The sequence below is a fragment of the Eublepharis macularius genome, chromosome 13 (assembly GCF_028583425.1).
Source record: "Eublepharis macularius isolate TG4126 chromosome 13, MPM_Emac_v1.0, whole genome shotgun sequence".
NCBI classification, from domain to species: domain Eukaryota; kingdom Metazoa; phylum Chordata; class Lepidosauria; order Squamata; family Eublepharidae; genus Eublepharis; species Eublepharis macularius.
Window position 1 is genome coordinate 17,925,707 of NC_072802.1, and position 9,870 is coordinate 17,935,576.

The 9,870-nt window shown below is 45.0% G+C and overlaps 1 non-coding gene across 1 annotated transcript; it reads left to right on the forward strand.

Annotated features, from left to right (window-relative positions):
- Positions 1-8,248: 8,248 nt before the first annotated feature.
- Positions 8,249-8,320, forward strand: TRNAV-GAC (transfer RNA valine (anticodon GAC)). The gene has a single exon. It is a non-coding gene; the product is annotated as a tRNA-Val (tRNA).
- The last annotated feature ends 1,550 nt before the right edge of the window (positions 8,321-9,870 follow it).

A 9,870-nucleotide genomic window follows, 5' to 3' on the forward strand; every position in this document is an offset into this window, starting at 1 on the left:
AGAAGTCAACTCCCTCATGACGTCGATCCCGGTAGTTCAGTGCAGTAATAAGGAATTCAGTTTTACATGTTTGCTAAGGAAATAAAGATATGGGGAGAAGAAAGAAATCTGGGCACTTGCTTAAGAAAATGGGAGCATAAAAAGTGGTACGCTTGTGAACCACATTGTAAGTGGGCTAAACTGCACGCACCTCCCTGATGGCGCATGACTCAACCTTTATTAACAAGGATCTGATTATTAATATGTTAATTAGTTAAGAAAGGGGCAGTGAGTCTCTAGCTACAAAGCTCACAGATGAAGACAAAGGGAGGTCATTAATACTCAGGTCCTTGGAAGGGACAAAAGGAAGTAGTTTTTTACTTAATAGGTAGTTACTAACAGTGGGTATAGTGATAGCCATGAGCATAGCATTTTTTTTTAAAGTATTTGTATGCTGCCTCTTCAGGGTAGTGCTCAAGACAGCTCACAACTAAAAAAACCCAGTATTAAAAAAACAAGCTATTCAAAAACACAAATGGTTGGACATAAGCAGCATTGAAACTATATATAAAGCAACAGCAGACCCGTTTAAAAACTGGTAAGATAAAACCCCTAATTAAAAGACTCAGTAAAAAGATGTATTTTAGCCTAGTGCCTAAAAGAAAGTAAGCACCCGGTGTGCCTCAAAGGAGAAAGCATTATAAAGGCAAGGTGCCACCACAGAAAATGCCCTGTCTCTAGTCACCACCACCAGCGTGGCATATGTTCTGGACACTGTGGTGTTGCTGCAGATAATAGCAATTTTAATTACAAAATTTCCACATGCAAAGACAGTTGGCCTCTGAATACCTGTGGTGGGAGGCCATATCTGGGGAAGGCCACGACCTCTGCTGTTTTTTGGCTCAGTGAGGGAACTGGCTGGCTCACCTTGATTTATAAGAAGAAAATGGCTGTTAGCTGAACTTGGCAACCAGTAGGAGGTCTGGAGACAGGGACATGGGAGAGCACAGCATTTGTCACATTTCCAGATACAACACGGAAGTGGCAAAGGGTAGATCTAGGAATCGCTGCAAACTCTATGGAAGTGATATAGTGATAGTGGGTTGCTGTTCTTTAAAAACTTTCTCTTGCTGCTGCTTGAGGTGGTGTTGGGCAACAAAGCTTACAAGTAGAAGGCCTCCCACTATAGTAGGAAGCCTGGGAAAACTAGCTCATGCTGACCAAGTAAATCTTCCATGTTCAGAGGCAGCAAAGCCTATTAGTGCAGGGTTCTGACACAAATGAGGCTTTGGTTTTTGTGACCGCCTTGTAGGCCTTCAGTAGGAGTGGGCATCTGTTTGGCTATTGTGGGAAACAGGTTGGTGGACTTCTGTATAGCTGAATTTATAAAGGTTTCTTTCTTTTTCTTTCTTTCTTTCAAAAAGGGATTCATCCCGGTCCAGAATATGCTGTTTATTGTGCCAACCGTGTTAGTCTTGATACATGAGGCCTCTTCTCGGATTCTTAATGACTGCTGTTCTTTCTAGCAAGAGCAATGAAAATGTCTTGCTTAAACCAATACTTGTGTTGTTTAAACTCATGCTGAGAGGTGGGGGAGGGGGAGACAAAAGAGACTCTTGGTGCACAATTTCCTCCTGTTTCAATGGCCTTTTTCCTTTTTAGCAGATGCAGTCCTTGAGTTACGTGTCGGGGCTGCCAGCTTCCATGAGCCAGAACTCTGTTCCCTGTTAATGAAAAGTGGCAAAGCAACTCTCAAAAAGCATAAACTTCTAGGCCAAAGTTGAAAGCACAAAGGAGTGGGGGTGGGGGTGGGGGTCTTGTTACCCATAAAGCTGGGAGATTTTAAAGTCTCCTAGCAGATACATTGACTAAGCTGGTTTTCTTTTTTCCAAACCCTTGGAACAAACCACAGTCTAGTCTCCTTAAGGGGACGATGAAAGCCAGGAGGGGGATCAGTCCACGTTTGGTGTGTCTCCAGGATGGGTCAATGCTAATCTGAGCATAAAGCTTGCTTCTTTTCTCTCCCTCCCCCGCATCCAGCCAAGCTGCTGCCAAAACTTACAAGTTTCTGTTTGCAGTTTTATGAGCCAAAGAGCTGTGGCCGGCTTTCTCGCATAAAATACATCGCTATCATCGAGTGCCAAGGGCATCGCTGAAAAGATCCATTATTTTGTCATTTAACACCTACCATAAATTTTATGATCGTATGTTGGGACTCGGATTTACAGATGGTGGCTCGGGGTTGCTTTTATTTTATTTTTTTAAGCTCGCTTATAGTTGAGATCAGCCTGTGAGTTTGGAGGGTGGGGGCATTGTGTACAAATAACTAATTATGCATTCATGGAGAAAGGAAAAATATTTCCCCCCCTTCAGATGTTGTGCAGCCATCCAGAGAGAAATTCAGTTTAGAAAAGGGATTTAAAAAAAAAAGATATAGCTAGTGGGCATCTGGGTTTTCTCTTTTCCCTAACAAAGGGTCATTGTTAGCAAAAAGCACAAAAACAGAAACATTACTTTAAATGCAGAAAGTGCCCAGAGATGGGGAATGTGCTCATAACTGTGAGCACTGGAACAATCAGATCGTAGGAAAATTGGGGTCTGTAGTGTGGAATCGCTTTCTCAGTGAAATCCCTGACTCTTTAGCAGGCAGGACTACTTTGAAGGAAATGATCAAAAGGCTGCCCACCAGTATCATGGAGCAGGGTATGCCTAGAGAGACCCACATGGCCATGAGAGAGTCAGTCTCTCTCATCCTAACCTACCTCACAGAGTTGTTGTAAGAATAAGAGGTGGGGGGATCCATGTACGTGACTCTGAACTGCTGGGGTGATAGGAGAGCTAAATTATTATCAGGGCTTTTTCCCAGCTGGAACGTGGTGGAATGGAGTTCTGGAACCTCTTGAAAATGGTCACATGGCTGGTGGCCCCGCCCCCTGATCTCCAGACAGGAGTTTAGATCACCCTCCACGCCGCTGAGCGGTGCAGAGGGCAATCTCAACTCCCCTCTGTCTGGAGAGCGGGGGGTGGGGCCACCAGCCATGTGACCATTTTCTCCGAGGGCAACCCACTGAGTTCCACCACCTCTTTTCCCAGAAAAAAAGGCCTGATTATTATCATCATCAATAATAATAATAATAATTTATTATTATTAGCATAATAGCTATATAACAGTGTGGAGACTTGGGTTCAAACTCATGTTGAGCTTGGGTGCACGCTGCTTTCTGCCTGTCCTCCGTCACTGGAAGAGCAACCTTTATAACACCACAACATATGTGGTCTTGTGCTCCTCAGATCTGGGTTCATACCCATATTCTGTTGTGACACTTCCTGGGTGGCTTTGGGCCATTTGCTGTGTCTCAGCATATCCTACCTCACAGGGTTGTTGATGGGATACAGAAATGGTTACACACATAATCAAGTCCACTGGTCCTTCATTGTATCATGTACCTTGACTGGCCTCAGGGTCTCAGCCTGGGAAGAGGCCTTGGGTCAAAAAAACGTCTGTTCCAACCCCAAGATCCTTTGCATTAGCAGTGCCTGGGATTGAATTTGGGACCTTCGGCATAAACAAAAGGGTAAAAGTGTTGCGTAACACCAAGATTCCACACACATCCCCGGAACAGTTCCTAAATGTTATTTCAACTATTGCAAACATGAACACACAGGCAACTGTTCTCATATATGTTCATCTGGCCCTCAAGTCTTAAAAGTTTCCTTTTAGAACTAAGTTTAGACCAAAATCTGCTCCCACCACATTCTGGCCATGCACAAATCAGTTGTGATGGGGCTATGTCAATACAGTTTTAATTATTTAGATAGGTAATGCAAGCAGTTTAATTATTTAGATAGGCTATGCAAGCACCGAGACTTTACTAACCAATGTGGGGACGTTGCATCACAACGTTTTCTTGGCAGACTTTTTATGGGGTGAAATCAAAAAGTCCAGTAGCACCTTTAAGACTAACCAACTTTATTGTAGCATAAGCTTTCGAGAATCACAGTTCTCTTCGTCAGATGCATGGAGGGGTGGTTTGCCATTGCCCTCCCCAGTCATCTACACTTTACCCCCAGGAAACTGGGTACTCATTTTACTGACCTTGGAAGGATGGAAGGCTGAGTCCACCTTGAGCTGGCTACCTGCACCCGACTTCTGCCAGGATTGAACTCAGGTCGTGAGCAGAGCTTGGACTGCAGTACTGCAGCTTACCACTCTGCACCACGGGGCTCCTAATTATTTAAATACTATTAAGGTAAAGGTAGTCCTGTGCAAGCACCGAGTCATTACTGACCCATACTTAGATGCCAATTATTTAGATACTATTTGGATATTGTCATATTAAGGCTGCTGAACATAATTCTAAGGAAAGGTGTGTGTGAGAAAGAGACAGAACTATGGCCTCCGAGTAGGTGTATAAAATTCCAGGAGGGGCTTGGAGAGCTCCCTAAATTTCAACTGATCTCCAGAGCACAGGGATCAGTTCCCCTGGAGAAAATGGCTACGTTGGAGGGTGGACTCTATGGCATTATATCCTACTGTGGTTATCAAGGTACCAAGGGTGGTTTTAGTGATTATGAGGCCTGGGGGGGGGGGGGAATCCAGTATGGGGCCCCAGAATAATTCCCCCCACACACACACACACATAGAAAGAGGCAGTCTCCACAGCTGCCCTGAGGAGTGGGCACGAGCCACTGTGCCCTGGGCATGAGCAGCACTGAGTGGGCAGAGTCCCTGCTGTGGTATTAGGCAGGAGGGAGGAACTCCATCACAGCGGGTGGGCCGGAGCAGCCAGTGCAAGCCAGCAGCCCTAGTTCCATAGGAAGGTGTTTCTCTTCCTTTCCCCCCTTCTGGCCGGAGGGGGAGGGGAGGGCTGTGGGCAGACTGGAGGGAGGGTTCCTTTCCAGGGCCATTTTGCCTCCCAGTCCACCTTGCTGAGCAACTGAGTACATTGGTTGCTGTGGAGAAATAACTGTTTTACTTCAGGGTTTAGGTTTGACACCCCTCCTCGTTCAGTTTTAAAAGTTCTTCTCCTGCCAGGACAAGTGAAGTCAATTGCATCCAAGCATCAATCAAATACCAGCCATTAAAGCTTTGGAAATGGTAATGGGCATCTTGGCTGGAGACAATGAAATGATCAGCTCACTCCTTGGCTGGAATCTGACACCTAGAAGGGACACAGAGACTTGGGGGCAGACAGGGATAGAATCATAGAATTATAGGGGATGGAAAGGACCTCCAGGATCATCTAGTCCAACTCCCTGCACAATGCAGGAAATTCACAACTACCTCCCCCCCCCCACACACCCCTAGTAACTCCTGCTCCATGCCCAGAAGATGGCAAAACACCGTCAGGATCCCTAGCCAAATTGGCCTGGGGAAAATTTTTTCCTGACGCAAAGTGGCGATCAGCATTACCCTGGGCTTGTAAGACGGGGCAATGAGAACTAAGCACTGATGTAACCCTTCCTGCCCTCCCTCATGATCAGTCCAGGTTCACAGAATCAGCATTGCTGTCAAATGGCCATCTAGCCTCTGCTTAAAAACCTCCAAAGAAGGAGACCCACCACCTTCCAAGGAAGCCTGTTCCACTGAGGGACCGCTCTGTCAGGAAGTTCTTCCTAATGTTTAGCCAAAAACTCTTTTGATTTTGTTTAAGCCTGTTGGTTCTAGTCTGACCTTCTGGGGCAACAAAAAAACACTCCATGCCATCCTCTATATGACAGCCCTTGAAATACTTGAAGATGGTTATAATATCACCTCTCAGTCATCTCCTAAATATACCAAGCTCCTTCAACCTTTCCTCACAGGACTCGGTCTCCAGACCACCTCACTGTTGCCCTCCTCTGGACACGTTCCAGCTCATCTATATCCTTCTTAAAGTGTGGTGCCCAAAACTGAACATAATACTCTAGGTGAGGTCTAACCAGAGCAGAGTAGAGGGATACCATCACTTCATGTGATCTGGACACTATACTTTTAATATCTTCCTGGAGAGATCAGGAAAGGATACTTTGACCCATGAGGGGGTAGGAAAAAAGAAGAGAGGAAATCCCTTGGCCTGGAGCAAGAGGGTCCATTTTGGTGTGTCCATTATGGATGAATACATTAACAACAACAACATTCAATTTATATACTGCCCTTCAGGACGACTTAACACCCACTCAGAGCGGTTTACAAAGTATGTCATTATTATCCCACAACAACAAACACCCTGTGAGGTGGGTGTGGCTGAGAGAGCTCCTAGAAGCTGTGACTGACCCAAGGTCACCCAGCTGCCTTCAAGTGGAAGAGTGGGGAATCAATCCTGGTTCTCCAGATTAGAGTCCCACGCTCTTAACCACTACACCAAACTGGCTCTTCCCCATTTGGAGGAAGGAGCTCTCACACCTGAGCTCCATCTTGATGGCCACCACTGTTACGGGCTGGCTGCCTGGACAAAGACTCTGAGGTAATGGGAAGCTTTTAGCAAGCTGTAACTTTTAAGTTAGAGTCCACCTTAGAACAAGATCAGCTAGGGCATGTAGAGAGTGAAGGATAGGGAAACTGCATGTTTACATCTTTCTTTTGTATTCCTTACTCAATGCACTGCTGTGCAAAGAGTATATTTGTGGACTTATTGCTTTGAATAAATCATTTACTATTTTAAAGGCTGGTAGTTGTTCTCTGTACCATAGAGACCTCCGCCATTCAAACACACTATTTAAAACAGGTGCCAGGGGAAGGGAGGTGGTCCATAGCTAAATCACTATTTCAGTGGGAGTTTGCAGGTGTGGTAAGCCATACCTGTGTTAACCAGTCAGTAGGTAGTGAGAGATGCAGGCACTAGGCGGAGGCTTAGAACAGCAGTGCAGAAAGGGAACCTGGTAGTACTGGCCCTCCTGGCAGATAATTTCTAAAATGACCAGTTGGTGGCAGTGTACCCAAGAAGAAAGAGGAGGAAACCCCCTCTAAGGCTTTGGGGATCTGGGAGTGTTGTGTGACCAGGCGGAGACTCAGGGATGGTCAGTGGGCACTTAGATACATCAGAAGACCAAATGGAGCAATACTCGTGGATCAGCAGGGCTGTTCCACCAAGCAGGCTATAGGGCAGTTGGAGGGGGCATTGCCCACTGTGGTGCCCTGGCAGCTGGGTGAGACCCTCCCGTGGGGAGTCCGGAGCAGCTCCCTAGTTGACTCATGGCTAAGATCACGGCTGCAAGATTCTGCTGGAGGATAGTTGTGGCGTACTTGTTCTAAGCAAATATCATGTGCCTATTCTGAAGGGTCCAATGGCGGGTTGGGGCAAACAGAGGGAAACTCTATCTGGAGAACCTCTTGGCAGCCCTTTTGTAAACCATGTAAAAAAAAAAAAGAACTAATTGATCTGGTTTTGTCGACGGTTTCCAAAACGGGATGATAAACATCACCCTCTATTTGCTCAAGTAGCATTTCCTGAACACCATGGGAACATACTTCTTTTCAAGCGATTCCCAGCTTTCTTTTCTGAAACTGCTCCATTAGCATCCCATCAGAGTTCCTGAGAGTCACGCAACACATTTCTTTGTTCTTTTTCAGGGCAAGGCTTCTGGTGGTCTGGAGACATCAGGAGACCACAGGGTCCAATGCTGACTTTGATATCCACCCTGGTTAGTAGGCTGAGAATGTCTTTCCAAGGAAAGTAGCTTTTTTGACCTTCTGATTTGCTGAAAAGGTGGGAAGTCAGTTCCAGGAAAGTTCCAAAAAAGCCATAATGGGACTTTTCACCTTGAAAATTACATACTCTAATGCAGGGGTTTTTTTCTGGGAAAAGAGGTGGTGGAACTCAGTGGGTTGCCCTCGGAGAAAATGGTCACATGGCTGGTGGCCCCGCCCCCTGATCTCCAGACAGAGGGGAGTTGAGATTGCCCTCCGCGCCGCTCCAGTGGCACGGAGGGCAATCTCAACTCCCCTCTGTCTGGAGATCAGGGGGCGGGGCCACCAGCCATGTGACTATTTTCAAGAGGTTCCGGAACCCTGGGGCAGAGTGGTGGTGGTGGTGGTGGTGGTGGAAAGCAATGAGGAATTCTGGAAGGACTTTTGGGTTGGTTAGAGCTTCTGGCTCAGTTGCAAAGTACATGTTTTGCGTATCAGATTCAATCCTAACATCTCTAGTTAAAAGATCTGAAATAGTGGATCCTTCTGTGTCTCACATCCTGGATTCAGAATTGCTGCCAATTAGAGGGAACAGTATGGAGCTAGAAGGGCCAGTGGTATAACTTGGTATAAGACTGTTTTGTATGTTCAGGTAGGGGAGGAGCTGTGGCTCAGTGGCAGAGCATCTGCTTGACATGCAGAAGGTCCCAGGTTCAATCCCTGGCATCTCCAGTTAAAAGGACCAGGTAGTAGGTGATGTGAAAGACCTCTGCCCAAAGACCCTGGAGAGCTGCTGCCGATCAGAGTAGACAATACCAGCCTTGATAGAGCAAGGGCCTGACTCATGCTTCATGCATTCAGATGGCTGTGGAGAGTGGCTGGCTGGCGTTTTGGGTTTAGATCTAGCTTTGAATCAAAGACCCCTGAAGTTCATTCACTGATATTCTTAACCTATTTCCCACGTTTGTTGTGAAGGAAATAAGGACACAATACCCATGTAAATCGCCATGAACTCCTTGGAGGATGCAAATGTGGATGATGATCTGATATCTTCCTATAAATTCACTAGACATGATGATTAACCTTTGTAAGAAAAGGAAAGGACTTTAACTTACTGTTTATATAACACTTAAATGTTAATGCACCTTAACTTATTGCAGTCTTTACAACAACCCTGTAAGGTAGTGAAGTTCACTTCGTGGAGTTCGGTTCAGTGCCTTTCCTTCCATCAAGAAAAATTTCAGAGGAGCAGCTTTGTTCGTCTGTAGCAGTCATAATAATGAAGGAATTTTGCTGCACCTCCACGAGTGACAAATTTCTCATAGCATCAGCTTACATGATTCCCAGCTATGAAGTGGGCTCTGGTTCATGAAAATGTATGTCATCATTAATGATTAGATCCAGAGGAGTTAGCTGCGTTAGTCTGTAGTAGCAAAATGGCAAAGAGTCCAGTAGCACCTTTAAGACTAACCAACTTTATTGTAGCATAAGCTTTCAAGAGCCACATGACGATGCATCTGATGAAGAGAGCTGTGGCTCTCTAATTAAAATTTTCTTTATTTAAACTATAAACTACACACAACACAATAAACAACAGAGAACAAGAAAAAAAACACCATTCTAAACATAACACACTAACAATACATATCTCTATAAAATTAAGAGGAAAAGAAAAAAGAAAACAACCCCTCCCTAAATTACACTACAAGTTGAGTTCTGATTTTCTCTGCAACAAGTATATACCATTTCTAGAGTCCCACTTATTCTTAGTCACAGAACCCCTCTTTTTTCTATTGTTTCTGTTTCTTAATCCATAAATGCAGATGTCATCAAATCCTTGTTACCCATTTCATGCAAAAAGTCTGTTAACCGTTTCCATTCAGTCAAGAAATTAACTAATGTCCTTTCTCTAATGAATGCAGTAAGTTTTGCCATTAACGTGAACTCCAAAATTTTGTCAACCATTCCTCCACTGTAGGCAATGTTGTAGTTTTCCACTTTTGTGCATAAAGTACTCTTGCTGCTTGTAATAAAGTATAAAAACTGCGTTCTAAAACTTTTTTCCAACTGGCTGTCCATTATTCCCAGCAGAAAAGTCTCTGGTTTCAGCTGGAGTTTAATCTTGTCAGATTAATCTGATGAAGAGAGCTGTGGCTCTCGAAAGCTTATGCTACAATAAAGTTGGTTAGTCTTAAAGGTGCTGCTGGACTCTTTACTATTAATGATTAGGTTGCTCTTGCTCCACTGTGCCTCTCAAATTGCAGTGGTTTGTTTGGGAGGGG